This window comes from Rhinoderma darwinii, chromosome 3, assembly GCF_050947455.1.
Source record: "Rhinoderma darwinii isolate aRhiDar2 chromosome 3, aRhiDar2.hap1, whole genome shotgun sequence".
NCBI lineage: Eukaryota > Metazoa > Chordata > Amphibia > Anura > Rhinodermatidae > Rhinoderma > Rhinoderma darwinii.
The window spans coordinates 415,426,643-415,448,532 of NC_134689.1; the positions used below are offsets into that span (position 1 = coordinate 415,426,643).

At 38.7% G+C, this 21,890-nt stretch overlaps 6 non-coding genes across 6 annotated transcripts; all 6 read left to right on the plus strand.

The window, feature by feature from the left end:
- Positions 1-17,129: 17,129 nt before the first annotated feature.
- Positions 17,130-17,201, plus strand: TRNAQ-CUG (transfer RNA glutamine (anticodon CUG)). Its single transcript has one exon. It is a non-coding gene; the product is annotated as a tRNA-Gln (tRNA).
- A 617-nt stretch (positions 17,202-17,818) lies between these two features.
- Positions 17,819-17,890, plus strand: TRNAQ-CUG (transfer RNA glutamine (anticodon CUG)). The gene has a single exon. It is a non-coding gene; the product is annotated as a tRNA-Gln (tRNA).
- A 1,299-nt stretch (positions 17,891-19,189) lies between these two features.
- TRNAQ-CUG (transfer RNA glutamine (anticodon CUG)) lies at positions 19,190-19,261 on the plus strand. Its single transcript has one exon. It is a non-coding gene; the product is annotated as a tRNA-Gln (tRNA).
- Positions 19,262-19,878: 617 nt separating this feature from the next.
- Positions 19,879-19,950, plus strand: TRNAQ-CUG (transfer RNA glutamine (anticodon CUG)). Its single transcript has one exon. It is a non-coding gene; the product is annotated as a tRNA-Gln (tRNA).
- Positions 19,951-20,567: 617 nt separating this feature from the next.
- Positions 20,568-20,639, plus strand: TRNAQ-CUG (transfer RNA glutamine (anticodon CUG)). The gene has a single exon. It is a non-coding gene; the product is annotated as a tRNA-Gln (tRNA).
- Positions 20,640-21,261: 622 nt separating this feature from the next.
- On the plus strand, positions 21,262-21,333 carry TRNAQ-CUG (transfer RNA glutamine (anticodon CUG)). Its single transcript has one exon. It is a non-coding gene; the product is annotated as a tRNA-Gln (tRNA).
- Positions 21,334-21,890: the final 557 nt, after the last annotated feature.

The window sequence follows — 21,890 nt, forward strand, 5'->3', positions numbered from 1 at the left end:
TGCACTTTCAAAGGTTGAGCGTTATAGGATAAAAGAGCTCTTTGTGGCCATAAATTCTAACTTATCTTTGTTTACCCATTCCTCCTCTTTTCACCAGATCCTATTTGAGCTTGAAAACTCAAGTAATTCCTATTGTTCCCTTCTCACTCCAAGTTAACAACCCCTTTATCCTGTCAGTTTGGCTCATTTTCCTTTTTTTAATGAACTAGTTTCGCCAATAAATAAGAAACCATCAGACTATTTCACCCAATCTGATTGGGACTTTGCTTTCATATTGTTTCTTTTTAGGCAAGATCCTATTTTGGATTTAAAGCTCAAATTATTCCCATCTCTTCTACTCACTCAAAAATGACAAGGAAATCAACAACACTTTCCTCATATATTAAAAACGTTTCGGCAGAAAAACCCGATTTCCTGCATGAATGGAGGAAGACAAAAACTCACTGAACAGTGCCTCGTATGAGGATCGAACTCATAACCTTCAGATTATGAGACTGACACGCTTCCTACTGCGCTAACGAGGCAACCACCAGATGTTTGTAGACAAGCTCAAAGCGGCAAAATGAAAAAATATATATATATTTTCTTTATTCCCACTTTTTTTTAGTCCATGACTCATTATACTTAATAACGACTCCCAGTATGGGAAAGAACCTTTGTACTAGTCTTGCACTTTCAAAGGTCGAGCGTTATAGGATAAAAGTGCTCTTTGTGGCCAAAATGTCTAACTTTTCTTTGTTTACCCATTCCTCCTTTTTTCGCCAGATCCTATTTGAGCTTTAAAATTCAAGTAATTCCCATTGCTCTCTTCTCACTCCAAGTCAACAACCCCTTTATCCTGTCAGTTTGGCTCATTTTCCTTTTTTTAATGAACTACTTTCGCCATTAAATAAGAAACCATCAGACTATTTCACCCAATCTGATTTGGACTTTGCTTTCATATTGGGTTTTTTTAGGCAAGAACCTATTTTGGATTTAAAGCTCAACTCATTCCCATTTCTTCTACTCACTCAAAAATGACAAGGAAATCAACAACACTTTCCTCGTTTATTGAAAACGTTTCGGCAGAAAAACCCGATTGCCTGCGAGAATGGAGGAAGACAAAAATTCACTGAACAGTGCCTTGTGTGAGGATCGAACTCACGACATTCAGATTATGAGACTGACACGCTTCTTACTGCACTAACGAGGCAACCAACAGATGTTTGTACACAAGCTTAAAGTGGCAAAATGAAAAAATATATATATATTTTCTTTATTCCCACTTTTTCTTAGTCCATGACTCATTATACTTAATAATGACTCCAAGTATGGGAAAGATCCTTTTTACTAGTCTTGCACTTTCAAAGGTTGAGCGTTATAGGATAAAAGTGCTCTTTGTGGCCATAAATTCTAACTTATCTTTGTTTACCCATTCCTCCTTTTTTAACCAATGGTTAGCACTCTGGGCTTTGATTCCAGCAATCCGAGTACAACTCTCGGTGGAACCTAGCCCAATTTATACTTCTTTACGTATGTGATCTTTTATCACAGATGTATTGTACTGATAGTGATTGTTGCCTGCCATACATATATTTTAACAAGATGTTTGAGTATTCCAACGTATTGTACATCCGCCTATATAATTCACAGCATGTAAACAACTAAAAGTCTGTTTTCATTGCATGTGATGAAAATGCTGTCACTACTTTCAGCTCAAAGGGTTTTCTCTATAAAGAGACCTTGGAAATTAGCAGGATCAACAGTATTTGTTTTCCACATGAATATTATTTCACTTTTATTCTTTGCCTTGGCAGCAGCTGCCGGACACTGGTTACTATAGTTAAGTTTTCTATCAACTAAAATTGAATCTCATTGATTATCATTTTTCTTGTCAGTTTTACCCAGTGTTTTTTTATTTAGTTTGTAAAGGTATGTTTCCTTCGCAAATGCATAACCTTACATTTTTCAATGTTAAACCTCATGTGCCGCTTCTATGCTCAAGCCCCTTTCTTCTCCATATTTATTTTGTAAGAGAATACTATCCTCCTTTGTGTTAATTACTTTCTACAATTTAGGATCTACCTTAAAAATATGTTAAGCTTACTGTGCAATTCATCTAACTGTGATTCAGTAGAACTATGGGGTTGTAGCTCTTGTCATATAACCGCAACAGAAAATAATTGTACATCATGGTCATCGTGCAGAACTCACTGTATCCTTAGTAGAAATACTCACACTCATATTTTTGTAATGGTTAGCACTCTGGTTACTACAGTTAAGTTTTCTATCAACTAAAATTGAATCTTATTGATTATCATTTTTCTTGTCAGTTTTACTCAGTGTTTTCTTTTTTTTGTGCAAAATCTCTTTTTATTAAGTACAGTAACAATCCACACAAAGGAACATATCTCTTACTACATGTCAATAGTCAGGTAGAACAGCATTGTGACAAAATGCAATTACATATGTTTTATATGGGTTTAAACTTCTATAGGTGTTGCCTTACAGGCAATGCATAGGATAAAACATCCTCACAAATCAGGCAAAACCCAAGATCATCTGACTCAACATGCAATAGAACACAAGGGTCGACAGAGACAAAGAAACATAACACGTGAATAACAATGAAAAGGCAAGGTCCGGCATCACGTCATATAAGCAATAGTACAGCATATAACAGGTGTAAATATTACTTTAAATTATATTCCCCTGAAAGAGTACCAAGATGTGTGGGTTCAGAAATATGTTATAGGAGGGATTTACACTCCGAAGATACTAAATATGCCGCCCCCCTAGATTTAACAGACTCAGTATACAAACAGTCAGGTAATGTGGGTACAATTTATCTAGAGGAAGGGTCGAGCGAACAACCAATTCACGTTGGAGCATGTACCCCTATACCTCTGGCCAGCCAGGGACGCCTTAGTTTTAGGTATTTATCTCTCTAATGGTTTATCCAGGCTGCCAATTCCTCCAGTCTACAAATCTGATGTACCCTGTCTAACCATAGGTCTACCGTCGGCGGATTAGATTGTCCCCAAAGGGTGGGACCAGCAATTTAGCTGCGGAGATCATATGAGTCGGGAGACTGTGTGCAGATGGGGAGAAATCAGGTTGAGGCATCCAAAGCAATATCAATGCAGCAGTCAGCTTAATATCAGTAGAACAAATAGAATTAATTAAATTTTCAACTCCCCTCCAAAAACTTGTCAATTTGTGGCAGGACCACCATATGTGGAGATAGGAACCTGATCCCTCATGACACCTCCAACAGGAACTATCGGACAACAAGCCACTGGAGCAAAGGAATTCTGGAGTTCGATACCAACGCGTAACAAGTTTGAAGGAGTTTTCCTGCATGCACACACATTTAGAAAAACCTTGGGCGGATTTCAGTATAAACTCTACGTCTGATTGTGATAGACAATCCCAATTCCTTCTCCCATGTTCTCACAAAATGGGGCGTTTGGGGAGATATCCCCAATAAAATACCCTTATATAATTTAGACAAGATTTTAGCCGGGGTGGCCGGCAATAGTATATAATTTTCTAACCAAGTCGGATCAACTAGTTGAGGTGATGACTGGGCTTTAAATGTAGTATTAGTAGCTGTGTAATCTGCCAGGTGTAATACATTTGGCTGACCCCATCCCCGCTCCCTAAAAACAGAGGACAGATCAGGCGGCCCCTCCGGTCTCCTCAGCTCCGATATTCGTAACTCGTGTAAGCGCCGCCAAAAGTCTGCCGTTCTATCAGGTGGTCTACCTAAAAAGGAGGGCAAGACGCTCAAGGGAGCAAGAGGAGAAAGGAGGTTTAAGGCTTCTGCCTTGTGACACACCCCAATCGTTCCCCTGGTAATGGGGCTCAGATCTCCTCTTTTAGAATTCTGGGCAGTCCGTACCCATAGTAAACTGAGCCTGTCAGGCCCCAAAACAGTTATTTCCATGACCACAGATAAGGAGGTGTTGCCCCCATCCGCTAGTTGCGTCCAACGAGCTAAATGATTAGCTATGAAGTACATTTCCAAGTCAGTGTAATGATAGGGGTTGGGAAACGGACAAGTGAGCCCTAATCTACCCGCCACTCTGTCCCTGCCTACTTGCAACGACCCGCCCTGGGTGACAGGGTACAACTGGGCGGCGGTCCTTACGCTCAGTAAGTGCACGAGACAAACATACAAGGGAATATAAAGCAAAGGGAAAGGGGCAGTTGCCCACGGCAAACCAGTGAGCAACAGAGTGGTGAATGAGCCAAGTCAAACCAGGAGAGCACGAGGTACCAAACGCAGAGCAGAAGAGTAGTCAGAAAGCCAGGGTCAGTATGGAGCAGGATCAAATAGTTAGGAGCTTTAGCTGGGCCAGGAAACCACACGGAAAGAATCACAAGCAAGGAGGAACAGGAAAGGCAGGTATAAATAGACAGAGGGCGGGAGCTAGCTGAGTCTGGCCAGGCTGCGATAGGCTCTCCAACTCCTAAGCCTGCCAGCCTGAGTGGTGGAAGCTGGAGTCAGTCTCAGAGAAATAGACTCAGGTGAAGACTGATTACCTATGGAAGTTAACCCCGAAGCTGTGCCTGGCAGATCCTTTAAAGTCGGGCAATGAAATGCCCCCTTGTTCCTTTTTTTTTATCAGATAAGAATATGCTAGTATAGGCCTCTTGAAATTCCATAAAAAGGAGATGAACAGGGTCCTGAAGTTCCGAAAATAGCTCTTTGGAACAGCTATTGGCAAGGCACACAATAGATATATGATCTGCGGAAGTATGTAAGTGGCCAGTAAGTTCTTCCTGCCAAACCACAACAGAAATGGCAAACTAAAGGATAACACCTGCGCCCGGATTTTGGTGAAGAGAGTTTTATAATTAAGACTTAAAAGCTCCCCTAGGTCAGCGGGTATCATAACCCCAAGGAATTGAATAGCCCTAGAAGGCCACTTGAAAGGAGTATGGCTTTGCAATTGTGAAATGATTTGGGGGGAAACATTAATGTTTAGCGCTTCCGACTTGTTAAGATTTATTTTAAAATTGGAGATAAAACCAAATTCATCGAACAGTGTCAGTATGTACGGTAGGGCCGACAGCGGGTTGGTAATAAAAAGGAGAAGGTCATCGGCAAAGGCCGCAATTTTGTGTTCTACAGCCCCAACCTTTAATCCCTTAACTTCTTCATGTTGTCTAATATAGAAAACCGAATAATACCCCAAAATATACTAGTGGTCCTAGTGACTAGATAACAAGCCCAGAAAAAGAAACAAGTCACGACCAAATAATTGAAAAAATATATAAACAGTCTTTATTGAAGTTAATTTAGACACAGAGACAACATACAAACAATTAAATATATTAAAATACCAGGAACCCTCGAAGAGGGATGGAATCAGAACAAAAAAGCAGAGCGACCCCCAGATAGTAAAATATGGTCACAATCAACTCCCAAGTGTAGCTAAAGTGCACATATATAAACTATTTAAGCAAGTGCTAGGCATAATACATTTGCACAGATGGACACGTATGCATAGTGTGAATAGTCAGCAATCTAGAATGCAGTCCTGAGTACATATAGCACACTGAGCAATGTACCTACACCTACATGATATGAGATAAGTGGGACATCCGGACCAGGACGGGGGACCTCTGCTTGACCCAACGCGTGTTTCGCTCGTGCTTCGTGCATCAAATCTTAAGCATTTTAAGGAGGATGGATATAATATCATACAGTAGACGGAGCAGTGGCCCTGGGTCGCAATGGGCGGCCCGCAGCAACTGCCACCAAGCACCTTGGGAGCCACATGGTTGACCCCAAAGTGTTGTGCAAAAACGACATAATGGCAGAGCAACAATCAAAACGCCATCACCAGCAAATAATGGGGGAGAAACACTGGATCATTCCCAATCAATGAGGCACCTAGAAAAACTCAGGGAGCATCTGGAGAATGGTCCAGTCCTCTCCTGTTGTTGCTGCGTGGAACTTTAAACTTCTGAGGTTTGTGCCAAGTATGGGGGTCGAGGACCCCTTGCGGAAGATCATCTCGCTGTATCGGCATCCAGTCCTGTCGGTCAATCTTTTCCATACCGAGCTTTGACCAGGCTTTAGATAGGTCCTCCGGTGTCCTGATGGTGATCTGCCGACCCTCCTTCAGAAAAGCCAGGCCAAACGGGAACAACCAGCGTATGGGTATTTTACGCAATCTCAGGGCTTCAGTCAGCAGTCAGGGGCTTCATCAGTCGTCGCTTGGCCAAGGTACTGGCCGCCAGATCTTGAAAGACCAGAATCTTGTTGTCATCAAGCGATAGGTCAGGGATCTTTCGCGCGTCTGAAAGAATGGCTGCCGTATCCAGATAATTAAGCAGGCCACATATAACATCTCTAGGGGGTTCATCCCGGGTCGGCTTGGGTCGCAGAGCGCGATGGGCTTGTTCAATAATAACCTTCTCCTGGCCCAAAATGCTAGTGAAAATGATCTTAACCGTGGGTAAAATCTCCTCCGTGGAAACCGTCTCCGGGATGCCCCTCAGCCTGATATTCTTCCGCCTGCTGCGGTTCTCCTGATCCTCAAGTTGCAGGTAAGTGTGATTCAAATGTGAAAACTGCGAGGACACAGCACTTTGTAATGCATCCTCCTGCTGGATAATGGCGGATTGGGTGTGCTCCAATATTGCCACTCTCTGCCCCACGTGTTGGATGTCTGCTTTAATGGAGGACAATTCCTTTAAGACTGGGGACATCGCGCTAGCCAGGGCTTTCTTCAGAAACGCTCTCGTAATAGGTAAAGGAGCAGACCCACTTCCGGCATCAGAGTGCGTGCAGGAACTTTCATCGTCTGAGTCGTCTCCCTGATTTCTCAGGCGCCATCTTGCCTTTCCCGGCCGGGGAGACATGTTTCTTGTGGAGGAACTTCTCCATCTCCGACTGCGCTTTACCGGCCCTGGAATCACTCGACTTGTCACGGCTCGTGCGGACCATCGTCGTGAAGAAAATCAGCCCTCCAGCCGTAGAAATATGTGTTTCTGTGAGGAGCACCGGGATCAAGCAATCATCTCACAGCAAGGTTAGCTCCGCCCCCCCCCCTACCCAGTGTTTTCTTATGTAGTTTGTAATGTATATTTCCTTCGCAAATGCATAACCTTACATTTTTCAATGTTAAACCTCATGTGCCGCTTCTATCCCCAAGCCCCTTTCTTCTCCATATTTATTTTGTAAGAGAATACTATCCTCCTTTGTGTTAATTACTTTACACAATTTAGGATCTACCTTTAAAATGTTAAGCTTACTGTGCAATTCATCTAACTGTGATTCAGTAGAACTATGGGGTTGTAGTTCTTGTCATGTAACCGCAACATAAAATAATTGTACATCATGGTGATCGTGCAGAAACTGTGCAAACACAATCATTGTGGAAGGGCGGCTGTGATTGACAGCCGACCTCCCACTGTAGAACTATACGAAGAGAAAAAGTACACGGCGCCACATAGTGCAATCATCCAAGGGTCATGGGAGAAATGATACTAGGGAAATGCACTCACCTAGACGGGTTATGCTGACCAGGCACAACGCTGTTGCAAGGTTTGGGGCGATCTCCATACAGAGCAACACTGCAGAGATGCGTGCACAGGAGACACACCCAAGGTGTGTAAGCCAGATCGAAGGTGTAGCTGCTGCCAAGGTCCAAGAGCCGGTGAATGGGAATTCACCGCTGGTGATGAGGTAAGAGAATGAGGAAAAAAAAAAAAAAGGGACCAATGAAGGCGCTGCTATACCAGTTGAGGTTTTTATTAAATGAATAATTACAGGTGGCTACGCGTTTCGACGCAGGACTTGCGTCTTCATCAGGCCATGAACATCCAGAAAAACATCATATATATATATATATATATACATGTCAGTGTTAAACCAAGGGCCAATCACAAGGGGGAAACAGGGAGGAGCCAAGGGAAACTCCTACAAAAAGAACGAAATCCTGCTGAGACAGCAAAAACGAATTAATTAATCCAATATTTAAGAATTGAATAAATAAAACATGTATGTTAAATAGATTTAAAACGAACAAAAATGTGGAAAAATCTGTGAATGACACTGAACAGATGCTAAAAACCCACTTCGGGTTGGTATTTCACACATGAGGCGTATTAAACGGAAGCATTGTTATATATCCCAGGTGTAACTAATATTAGTATACCAATTTGGGATAAAATTAATAAAATTGATCTAATTAATAATATTAAAAACATTATTAATTCATTGACAGAAAAGGCAATAAAATCTAATTAACAGTTAGAGGAAAAAACCGGCAAATAGCAACCAATAGATATGCTATAAGAAAAAGAGTCATAGCTTGCTCAATCTATTGTGAACGAAAAAATCATATAATAATTTGATCTGATGATTCTAAATAAAAATCCTTAGGGTATAAACATTAAATCGATCATAAGGGACCAGAATACAAGAGTACGCTATGAGGAAAAAAGTAGTGGCGTTTTGGTTGTCATAACAACACCTGTCATATCGAATAGGTGTGTGGGAACTATATTAAATTGGAAAGCAATTTGTACTATATAAAAATATAAAAATACACTGATTGACACAGCAAATATGCATGAAACAATCTGTTCATACATGATGCCAAGAAAGTTGCGAAAGTTGAATAAGCCCGGCGAAATCTAATAGACCATTATAAAACCTATATTTGGTAAAAAATGGAAGTCAATTCATAAAAAATTGACTTATAAAGATCAATTCATAACAAATTGGTTTAAAAGTGTATATATATAATTGATCGTAAACGCGATCTAAACTCACCATAAAAACAAAGACGGCAGAATTATATCAAGAATTGAATAACATGTGAAATGATTAGATACTATAATTTCCAATTGAATTAAAATATATACGTAGAAACTTTATAACAAAAATCCAAATATATATTGCGGCAAATAAAAATAGCATTCCCGTGCTTGAAGGAAAAAATGTGAAACAATTATCCTATTTGTAAAAGAACAGCGAAATATTTGATCAATTAAGATCGGATATAAATTCTGATTTTGAGATATAAATTTTAATTTATTGTGGTGAATCTATATAGACTGGATAACTTTAGAAAAAAAGGATAATACGTTAATAGGTGACCAATACCAAACCCCGTTAATACAATGGCTGAGTGTATGATGGGGAGCTGGACAATTTGAATTTGGACCTAATCTAGAGAGGACTCAATAATGTCATTCAAGCCTTCAGGGTGCAGTGTACACAATTTATATATCCAATAGTTCTCATGCTGTTTCAAGCATAAGAATCTATTGGTGTTTGTTCAATCGGAGTGATGCTTATACAATCAAAATTACAATTATGTCTATATGAGCAATGTCTGGATATGCTTTGTTTAGAAAAACCTCTGCTGATATTTGACCTATGGTTGTTAATCCTATTACGTAGGGTTTGAGTAGTCCGTCCTATATATTGTAACTTGCCAGTACATTGTAGAAGGTAAATTACATATTCACTGCCACAGTTTAAAAAACTCTTAATATGAAATGATTCTGATGTTACTATAGAAATAAAATTTGTTGCTTTATGCGTGATATTGGGACAACACATACATCTAGGTTGTCCACAACGAAATGAGCCTAGAATAGGTGGTTGTAGTCTCGGAATGTATGGAGTGTCTTTATTCTGTAATTTATTTGGGGCTAATAAATTCTTGAGGGTTTTGGATCTTCTAAAAGTGACCTTCGGTAAAGGAGGAAGTGACCCCTTAAGAACCGGATCATTGCAAAGAATATGCCAGTGTTTGCAGATCTATTACCAGTGTTGAAAGACGTAATAAAATTATATTTATAATCAGACTGATCAGCTTTCTTCATCTCCACTACTTTTATACACTCTTCTTGAGTCATTTGAGTTGCTTTAGATTGTGCTCCTTCAATTAAACTAAACGGGAAATGCTTCTCCCTAAATCTATTCCTTAAAATCTGGCATTCATTTTTAAAATCATTTGGATTGGAGCAATTTTTTCTAATTCTCCGAAACTGTCCAAAAGGGACATTTCGGAGCCACGGGGGATAGTGGGCACTGGTGAAGTCTAGATAGCTATTAACATCCACTGATTTGAAGTGTGTTTTTGTTGTGAATGTATCACCATTTCTACTAATAGTCAGATCCAAAAAATCTATTTGTTCCTCAGAATATGTATACGTAAAATTCAAACCATAAGAATTTGTGTTTAAAAATTCAATGAAGGAGGAGGCAGAGGCCTCATCACCTCTCCAAATGAAAAACAAGTCGTCAATAAAACGTTTGTAAAAAAGTATGTTTTCACTAAATGGATGCTCACACAATATATGATTTTTCTCAAACATGCCCATATACAGGTTTGCATAAGAGGGAGCAAATCTAGAACCCATTGCGCATCCTTTGGTTTGCCGGTAATATTTGTTATCAAACATAAAAGTGTTGTGTTGTAAAATGAAATTAATACATTGTGTTAAAAAATTAATTTGTTCATTTGGTATGCGGACATCTGAAGATAAATAGTGGGAGATGGCTTGAATTCCCAAAGTATGTGGGATGTTGGAATATAATGCAGATACATCTGCTGTGAGAAAACTCACTTTGCTAAAATTATGACTACAATTAAAATCATTAAGGTCTCTGATGAGGTGTGATGAATCCTTGAGTAAAGAGGGTAACTCAAGGACAAAGGGCTGGAGGTGTAAGTCTATGAAGTGAGACAGATTGCTCGTGAGGGAACCTATACCAGAGATGATGGGACGAGCAGGTGGGGAAGAAATGGATTTGTGGATTTTCGGTAAATGGTATAAAAAAGGTGTGTTAGGAAATGGGACTGATAAAAACGTATTTTCTTTTTTTGATAATAGACCCTTGGTGAAGGCCGACCCAATAAATTGATTATACTCAACGAGATCAGATGGTATAGTATTATTCAACAATTTCTCATAGAAAGAGGCATCTGATAAAATTATATATGTCTCTTTGATGTATTCAGAACGGTCCTGGATAACAATACCCCCTCCTTTGTCGGCTGAACGTATCACAATCAAATTGTTTATTTTAAGAGATTTCAATGCCCTTCTTTCACAAGAAGAGAAATTGTCAGTTGCTAAATTGGGCTTTTCCAAAGATTTAAATTCGTTACCAACCAAAGTGGAAAATGTATCCAAATAAGGACCTCTATGGTGTAGAGGATAGAAAGATGATTTGGGGTGTACCTCCACCTGGACAGGTGGTGGTACAACTGAGGAGGACATATTGCCAGGAGGAACTGACAGAGGAACCACATTGGGTATTAACGAAAAATGTCTAAATAAGGTCAATTTCCTAATAAATCTATTCAAATCCATAAATAAGTTAAATCCATCAGGTATGGAGGTGGGGCAAAAGGACAACCCCTTGGATAAGAGAGCATTTTCATTATCCTTAAGAATATAGTTGGAAAGATTGAATAATTTTATTGTTTTGGTCTGTGTTTCTTTGGGAATTTGAACTGGTTTGGTGCGTCTATTTTTCCCACCTCTACATCCTCTATGTCTATTTCTAGCTTTCTTTTTGTTTACATTTTTTGAATTTTTGGGAAAAAGGCTGTTATTGCCTGAGATTTGGGGCTCTTTAGGTAAGGTAGAAGAAATTCCTCTGAATGGGAAATGGGAGTGACCGGAGGTACCGCAATATGTGGGGAAGCCCTAAAAAAGAAACCGTGGACAGGGTGTTATCCATAAATTGTGACTGTTCATTGGGGTGGATGGTGGGTGGTATATATAATTGATTCGAACTGTCATTGATCGACTGTGTTTCATGTAGGGATAATTCTAATAAGGTTGAGGGAATGTGTGTTGTAACTGAAAAATCAATGGAATCATTGAACAGAGGGGATTGCATAGGTGACGAGGGAGGAGTATCGGGTATGAGATTGAGAAGTTTTAAATGAGCTTGGAGATCTGTAGATTTAAATGCATGTACTGGAATGGAACCTAAAGGGAAATTGGTGTTAGTGGGTATGTGTTTAGGATCTAAAATGACCTGGTTGGCAATTGCAGTGGGAGTCAAAGGTACCAAATTATTGGCAGCTTTAACTGGGATGGACGTGGATATGGTTTTAATAACTCCAAGCATAGGACCTCTATTTTTATAAAAGGTGCTATTTTTAATCTGTGCTCCCAACTTTGCGTTGGTGTCAACATGTCTGGAATGAACCTTATTAGCAGTAGTATCTAATGGTGTTTGTACAGTTTGGAAGGACTTTACGGACCTCCAGTCCCCTGATGTATTTGATAGGTAATCCTGTCTATCCCTTTTCAGTTTTTTTGTTTTTCTGGTAATTAAATCCTTTTCAAAGGCGTTTAATCTATATTTAGTTGATGACTACAGGCTAATAAAATCAGGATGTTCAAAATAAGCTTTGAGTTGTTCACAAATTAGTGCTATTTTGGAAGTCAGCAAATTACAACTGATCTGTCTCTTGGCAAGTAATAATTTTAGGAAGCCCATTGAGCAGTTTTTTGCATGGTCTAGCCAATTGTGACTAAATTGTGGATCATTTTGGTAAGGGGTATCAAATAATATTCTCAAACCCCTAGGTGCAATATTCTCAATAATATACATTTCCAAAAAATGACAATCAATATTTTGAAATGCTTCATCTTTCAAATTATTTTCAAGTGTGAGGTACAAGTCAGTCATTTCCTTTGTTTTTTCAATCGAGAAACCATTACTCACTATTGGAGGAGAATCGTCCAAAATATCCACACCGATGGAACTAGATATTAAATGCTCCCGGGAACGTTTCTTTCAGTAACAAAGTCCAACATTATGGAAAAACAGAAACGAAGACCACAACGGTAATCCCTTGTAAATAAAACGGCAAGGTGAATTTCCAATTCAATGTATGAATGAAAAAAGCGATGAGTGTCGATGATAACACAATATGTGTAGGCTGCCTGTGACGAGAAGATCTCAGATACAACTTGCAGAGGATCCCTCGATAACGGGAAGGTGGCTCACTGGGGATCTGCCACACCCCGATTGTAGAACTATACGAAGAGAAAAAGTACACAGCGCCACATAGTGCTATTATCCAAGGGTCATGGGAGAAATGATACTAGGGAAATGCATTCACCTAGACGGGTTATGCTGACCAGGCACAATGCTGTTGCAAGGTTTAGGGCGATCTCCATACAGAGCAACACTGCAGAGATGCGTGCACAGGAGACACACCCAAGGTGTGTAAGCCAGATCGAAGGTGTAGCTGCTGCCAAGGTCCAAGAGCCGTTGAATGGGAATTCACCGCTGGTGATGAGGTAAGAGAATGAGGGAAAAAAAAAAGTGACCAATGGAGGCGCTGCTATACCAGTCGAGGTTTTTATTAAATGAATAATTACAGGTGGCTACGCGTTTTGACGCAGGACTTGCGTCTTCATCAGGCCATGAACATCCAGAAAAACATCATATATATATATACATGTCAGTGTTAAACCAAGGGCCAATCACAAGGGGGAAACAGGGAGGAGACAAGGGAAACTCCTACAAAAAGAACGAAATCCTGCTGAGACAGCAAAAACGAATTAATTAATCCAATATATAAGAATTGAATAAATAAAACATGTATGTTAAATAGATTTAAAACGAACAAAAATGTGGAAAAATTTGTGAATGACACTGAACAGATGCTAAAAACCCACTTCGGGTTGGTATTTGACACATGAGGCGTATTAAACGGAAGCATTGTTATATATCCCAGGTGTAACTAATATTAGTATACCAATTTGAGATAAAATTAATAAAAATGATCTAATTAATAATACCTCCCACTGTAACAGCTAAGATCAGGTGATTTGCACTATTTCACCTTCTTACACTTACTGTATGCATAGTAGAAATACCTACACTTGTATTTTTGTAGATGGTTCCATGTTGTGATGGTTAGCACTCTGGGCTTTGAATCCAGCAATCCAATTTATACTTCTTTACGAATGTGATCTTTTATATCTGATGTATTGTACTGATAGTGATTGTTGCCTGCCATACACATATTTTAACAAGATGTTGAAGTATTCCAACGTATTGTACATCCGCCAATATAATTAACAGCATATAGACAACTAAAAGTCTGTTTTCATGGCATGTGATGAAAATGCTGTCTCTACTTTCAGCTCAAAGGGTTTTCTTTATAAAGAGACCTTGGAAATTAGCAGGATCAACATTGTTGGTTTTCCACATGAATATTATTGAACTTTTTTTCTTTGCCTTGGCAGCAGCTGCCTGACACTGGTTACTACAGTTAAGTTTTCTATCAACTAAAATTGAATCTCATTGATTATCATTTTTCTTGTCAGTCTTACCCAGTGTTTTCTTATGTAGTTGGTAATGGTATATTTCCTTTGCAAACACATAACCTTACATTTTTCAATGTTAAACCTCATGTGCCGCTTCTATGCTCAAGCCCCTTTCTTATCCATATTTATTTTGTAAGAGAATACTATTCTCCTTTGTGTTAATTACTTTACACTATTTAGGATCTACATTTAAAATGTTAAGCTTACTGTGCAATTCATCTAACTGTGATTCAGTAGAACTATGGGGTTGTAGCTCTTGTCATGTAACCGCAACAGAAAATAATTGTACATCATGGTGATCATGTAGAAACTGTGCATGCACATCATAGTGGAAGGGCAGCTGTGATTGACAGCCGACCTCCCACTGTAACAGCTAAGATCAGGTGATTTGCACTATTTCACCTTCTTACACTCACTGTATCCTTAGTATAAATACTCACACTCATATCTTTGTAGATGGTTCCATGGTGTAATGGTTAGCACTCTGGGCTTTGAATACAGCAATCTGAGTTCAACGCTTGGTGGAACCTAGCCCAATTTATACTTCTTTACGATTGTGATACTTTATCACTGATGTATTGTACTGATAGTGATTGTTGCCTGCCATACACATATTTTAACAAGATGTTGGAGTATTCCAACGTATTGTACATCCGCCAATATAATTGACAGCATATAAACAACTAAAAGTCTGTTTTCATGGCAAACATGATTACAGTACAGGAAAGTTGTCCTGCAGCGAGGCAGGGACTCCTCGCATCGTACATAAGTATGATGCTAGGAGCCTGGCTCCCTGCACTGTGTTCGGTCCGGTACTTGCGGCTAAAATACGTCCGTCAATTACGGACGTAATTAGTGTGTGTGCACATACCCTAACAGCTAAGATCAGGTAATTTGCACTATTTCACCTTCTTACTCACACTTGTATCTTTGTAGCTGGTTCCATGGTGTAATGGTTAGCACTCTGGGCTTTTAATCCAGCAATCCAAGTTCAACGCTTGGTGAAACCTATCCAAATGTATACTTCTTTATGAATGTGACCCTTTATCACTGATGTATTGTACTGATAGTGATTGTTGCCTGCCATACACATATTTTAACAAGATGTTGGAGTATTCCAACGTCTTGTACATCCGCTAATATAATTGACAGCATATAAACAACTAAAAGTCTGTTTTCTTGGCATGTGATGAAAATGCTGTCTCAACTTTCAGCTCAAAGGGTTTTCTCTATTAGTAGGATCAACATTGTTGGTTTTCCACATGGAATTTATTTAACTTTTTTTTTTGCCTTGGCAGCAGCTGCCTGACACTGATTACTACAGTTAAGTTTTCTATCAACTAAAACTGAATCGCATTGATTATCATTTTTCTTGTCAGTTTTACCCAGTGTTTTCTTATATAGTTTGTAAAGGTATGTTTCCTTCGCAATTGCCTTTCCTTACATTTTTCAATGTTAAACCTCATGTGCCGCTTCTATGCTCAAGCCCCTTTCTTCTCCATATTTAGTTTGTAAGAGAATACTATCCTCATTTGTGTTAATAGGATCTGCCTTTATAATGTTATGCTTACTGTGCATTTCATCTAAGGGTATGTGCACACACACTATTTATGTCCGTAATATACGGACGTATTTCGGCAGCAAGTACCGGACCGAACACAGTGCAGGGAGCCGGGCTCCAAGCATCATACTTATGTACGATGCTAGGAGTCCCTGCCTCGCTGCAGGACAACTGTCACGTACTGAAAACATGATTACAGTACGGGACAGTTGTCCGGCAGCGAGGCAGGGACTCCTAGCGTCGTACATAACTATGATGCTAGGAGCCCAGCTCCCTGCACTGAGTTCGGTCCGGAACTTGCGGCCGAAATACGTCCGTATATTACGGACGTAATTAGTGTGTGTGCACATACCCTAACTGTGATTCAGTAGAACTATGGGGTTGTAGCTCTTGTCATGTAACCGCAATAGAAAATAATTGTACATCTTGGTGATCATGCAGGCACAGAAGCTATGCCCTCTTGATTATTGTGGGAGGTCGATTTTGAATGATAGCCGACGTGTTATTGTAATTACACGTACTGCCTGTTTAGTAGAAATATCCAAACTGCACTCTATTGTCAAGGGTTCAATGGTGTAATGGTTAGCACTCTGAATCCAGCAATCCGAGTTCAACCCTCGGTGGGACCTTGCCACAGTTTAATTCCTTCTGAGTGAAATCCTTTTTCAATGAGGTATTGTATTGATAGTTATTGTTGTACGCCATAAACACGATTTAACAACAAAAAAAATGTGATAATATTCTCTCGTAGAGATAATTAAACCAATGTAATTGAGGGCATATAAAATTAACAAATTTAAAGAGTATTTTTATGGCATGTAATGCAAACACTGGCTCTACTTCCAGCTCGTAGTGTGTTCAGTACAGACAGACCTTGGAAATTAGTATTATCCACATTGTAGATTATCCAAATGGAAACTAATTTACAGTCTTTTTGCCTTGGCAGTAGCTGCCTGACACTGGTTACAACAGTTAAGTTTTCAGTCAACTGAAATTCATAATTTCATTTCTCAGTTTTTTCCCATTGAGTTGTTAATATTATTTTCCCTTTCCAAATGCAGGGTTCTAGCTTTTGTTATATAACCGCAATAGAAAATAATTGTACATCTTGGTGATCATGCAGGCACAGAAGCTATGCCCTCTTGATTATTGTGGGAGGTCGATTTTGAATGATAGCCGACGTGTTTTTGTAATTACACGTACTGCCTGTTTAGTAGAAATATCCAAACTGCACTCTATTGTCAAGGGTTCCATGGTGTAATGGTTAGCACTCTGGACTCTGAATCCAGCAATCCGAGTTCAACTCTCAGTGGGACCTTGCCACAGTTTAATTCATTCTGAGTGTTATCCTTTTTTAATGAGGTATTGTATTGATAGTGATTGTTGTACGCCATAAACACGATTTAACAACAAAAAAAATGTGATAATATTCTCTTGTAGAGATAATTAAACCAATGTAATTGAGAGCATATGAAATCAACAAATTTAAAGAGTCTTTTTATGGCATGTAATGCAAACACTGGCTCTACTTCCAGCTCGTAGTGTGTTCAGTACAGACAGACCTTGGAAATTAGTATTATCCACATTGTAGATTATCCAAATGGAAACTAATTTACAGTCTTTTTGCCTTGGCAGTAGCTGCCTGACACTGGTTACAACAGTTAAGTTTTCAGTCAACTGAAATTCATAATTTCATTTCTCAGTTTTTTCCCATTGAGTTGTTAATAGTATTTTCCCTTTCCAAATGCAGGGTTCTAGCTTTTGTTATATAACCGCAATAGAAAATAATTGTACATCTTGGTGATCATGCAGGCACAGAAGCTATGCCCTCTTGATTATTGTGGGAGGTCGATTTTGAATGATAGCCGACCTGTTATTGTAATTACACGTACTGCCTGTTTAGTAGAAATATCCAAACTGCACTCTATTGTCAAGGGTTCCATGGTGTAATGGTTAGCACTCTGGACTCTGAATCCAGCAATCCGAGTTCAACTCTCAGTGGGACCTTGCCACAGTTTAATTCATTCTGAGTGTTATCCTTTTTAAATGAGGTATTGTATTGATAGTGATTGTTGTACGCCATAAACACGATTTAACAACAAAAAAATTGTGATAATATTCTCTTGTAGAGATAATTAAACCAATGTAATTGAGAGCATATGAAATCAACAAATTTAAAGAGTCTTTTTATGGCATGTAATGCAAACACTGGCTCTACTTCCAGCTCGTAGTGTGTTCAGTACAGACAGACCTTGGAAATTAGTATTATCCACATTGTAGATTATCCAAATGGAAACTAATTTACAGTCTTTTTGCCTTGGCAGTAGCTGCCTGACACTGGTTACAACAGTTAAGTTTTCAGTCAACTGAAATTCATAATTTCATTTCTCAGTTTTTTCCCATTGAGTTGTTAATAGTATTTTCCCTTTCCAAATGCAGGGTTCTAGCTTTTGTTATATAACCGCAATATAAAATAATTGTACATCTTGGTGATCATGCAGGCACAGAAGCTATGCCCTCTTGATTATTGTGGGAGGTCGATTTTGAATGATAGCCGACCTGTTATTGTAATTACACGTACTGCCTGTTTAGTAGAAATATCCAAACTGCACTCTATTGTCAAGGGTTCCATGGTGTAATGGTTAGCACTCTGAATCCAGCAATCCGAGTTCAACTCTCGGTGGGACCTTGCCACAGTATAATTCCTTCTGAGTGTAATCCTTTTTCAATGAGGTATTGTATTGATAGTAATTGTTGTACGCCATAAACATGATTTAACAACAAATAAAAAGTGATAATATTCTCTCGTAGAGATAATTAAACCAATGTAATTGAGGGCATATAAAATTAACAAATTTAAAGAGTATTTTTATGGCATGTAATGCAAACACTGGCTCTACTTCCAGCTCGTAGTGTGTTCAGTACAGACAGACCTTGGAAATTAGTATTATCCACATTGTAGATTATCCAAATGGAAACTAATTTACAGTCTTTTTGCCTTGGCAGTAGCTGCCTGACACTGGTTACAACAGTTAAGTTTTCAGTCAACTGAAATTCATAATTTCATTTCTCAGTTTTTTCCCATTGAGTTGTTAATAGTATTTTCCCTTTCCAAATGCAGGGTTCTAGCTTTTGTTATATAACCGCAATAGAAAATAATTGTACATCTTGGTGATCATGCAGGCACAGAAGCTATGCCCTCTTGATTATTGTGGGAGGTCGATTTTGAATGATAGCCGACGTGTTTTTGTAATTACACGTACTGCCTGTTTAGTAGAAATATCCAAACTGCACTCTATTGTCAAGGGTTCCATGGTGTAATGGTTAGCACTCTGGACTCTGAATCCAGCAATCCGAGTTCAACTCTTGGTGGGACCTTGCCACAGTTTAATTCATTCTGAGTGTTATCCTTTTTTAATGAGGTATTGTATTGATAGTGATTGTTGTACGCCATAAACACGATTTAACAACAAAAAAAATGTGATAATATTCTCTTGTAGAGATAATTAAACCAATGTAATTGAGAGCATATGAAATCATCAAATTTAAAGAGTCTTTTTATGGCATGTAATGCAAACACTGGCTCTACTTCCAGCTCGTAGTGTGTTCAGTACAGACAGACCTTGGAAATTAGTATTATCCACATTGTAGATTATCCAAATGGAAACTAATTTACAGTCTTTTTGCCTTGGCAGTAGCTGCCTGACACTGGTTACAACAGTTAAGTTTTCAGTCAACTGAAATTCATAATTTCATTTCTCAGTTTTTTCCCATTGAGTTGTTAATAGTATTTTCCCTTTCCAAATGCAGGGTTCTAGCTTTTGTTATATAACCGCAATAGAAAATAATTGTACATCTTGGTGATCATGCAGGCACAGAAGCTATGCCCTCTTGATTATTGTGGGAGGTCGATTTTGAATGATAGCCGACGTGTTATTGTAATTACACGTACTGCCTGTTTAGTAGAAATATCCAAACTGCACTCTATTGTCAAGGGTTCCATGGTGTAATGGTTAGCACTCTGGACTCTGAATCCAGCAATCCGAGTTCAACTCCCGGTGGGACCTTGCCACAGTTTAATTCATTCTGAGTGTTATCCTTTTTTAATGAGGTATTGTATTGATAGTGATTGTTGTTAGCCATAAACACGATTTAACAACAAAAAAAATGTGATAATATTCTCTTGTAGAGATAATTAAACCAATGTAATTGAGAGCATATGAAATCAACAAATTTAAAGAGTCTTTTTATGGCATGTAATGCAAACACTGGCTCTACTTCCAGCTCGTAGTGTGTTCAGTACAGACAGACCTTGGAAATTAGTATTATCCACATTGTAGATTATCCAAATGGAAACTAATTTACAGTCTTTTTGCCTTGGCAGTAGCTGCCTGACACTGGTTACAACAGTTAAGTTTTCAGTCAACTGAAATTCATAATTTCATTTCTCAGTTTTTTCCCATTGAGTTGTTAATAGTATTTTCCCTTTCCAAATGCAGGGTTCTAGCTTTTGTTATATAACCGCAATAGAAAATAATTGTACATCTTGGTGATCATGCAGGCACAGAAGCTATGCCCTCTTGATTATTGTGGGAGGTCGATTTTGAATGATAGCCGACGTGTTATTGTAATTACACGTACTGCCTGTTTAGTAGAAATATCCAAACTGCACTCTATTGTCAAGGGTTCCATGGTGTAATGGTTAGCACTCTGGACTCTGAATCCAGCAATCCGAGTTCAACTCTCGGTGGGACCTTGCCACAGTTTAATTCATTCTGAGTGTTATCCTTTTTTAATGAGGTATTGTATTGTATTGATAGTGATTGTTGTACGCCATAAACACGATTTAACAACAAATAAAAAGTGATAATATTCTCTTGTAGAGATAATTAAACCAATGTAATTGAGAGCATATGAAATCAACAAATTTAAAGAGTCTTTTTATGGCATGTAATGCAAACACTGGCTCTACTTCCAGCTCGTAGTGTGTTCAGTACAGACAGACCTTGGAAATTAGTATTATCCACATTGTAGATTATCCAAATGGAAACTAATTTACAGTCTTTTTGCCTTGGCAGTAGCTGCCTGACACTGGTTACAACAGTTAAGTTTTCAGTCAACTGAAATTCATAATTTCATTTCTCAGTTTTTTCCCATTGAGTTGTTAATAGTATTTTCCCTTTCCAAATGCAGGGTTCTAGCTTTTGTTATATAACCGCAATAGAAAATAATTGTACATCTTGGTGATCATGCAGGCACAGAAGCTATGCCCTCTTGATTATTGTGGGAGGTCGATTTTGAATGATAGCCGACGTGTTATTGTAATTACACGTACTGCCTGTTTAGTAGAAATATCCAAACTGCACTCTATTGTCAAGGGTTCCATGGTGTAATGGTTAGCACTCTGGACTCTGAATCCAGCAATCTGAGTTCAACTCTCGGTGGGACCTTGCCACAGTTTAATTCATTCTGAGTGTTATCCTTTTTTAATGAGGTATTGTATTGATAGTGATTGTTGTTAGCCATAAACACGATTTAACAACAAAAAAAATGTGATAATATTCTCTTGTAGAGATAATTAAACCAATGTAATTGAGAGCATATGAAATCAACAAATTTAAAGAGTCTTTTTATGGCATGTAATGCAAACACTGGCTCTACTTCCAGCTCGTAGTGTGTTCAGTACAGACAGACCTTGGAAATTAGTATTATCCACATTGTAGATTATCCAAATGGAAACTAATTTACAGTCTTTTTGCCTTGGCAGTAGCTGCCTGACACTGGTTACAACAGTTAAGTTTTCAGTCAACTGAAATTCATAATTTCATTTCTCAGTTTTTTCCCATTGAGTTGTTAATAGTATTTTCCCTTTCCAAATGCAGGGTTCTAGCTTTTGTTATATAACCGCAATAGAAAATAATTGTACATCTTGGTGATCATGCAGGCACAGAAGCTATGCCCTCTTGATTATTGTGGGAGGTCGATTTTGAATGATAGCCGACCTGTT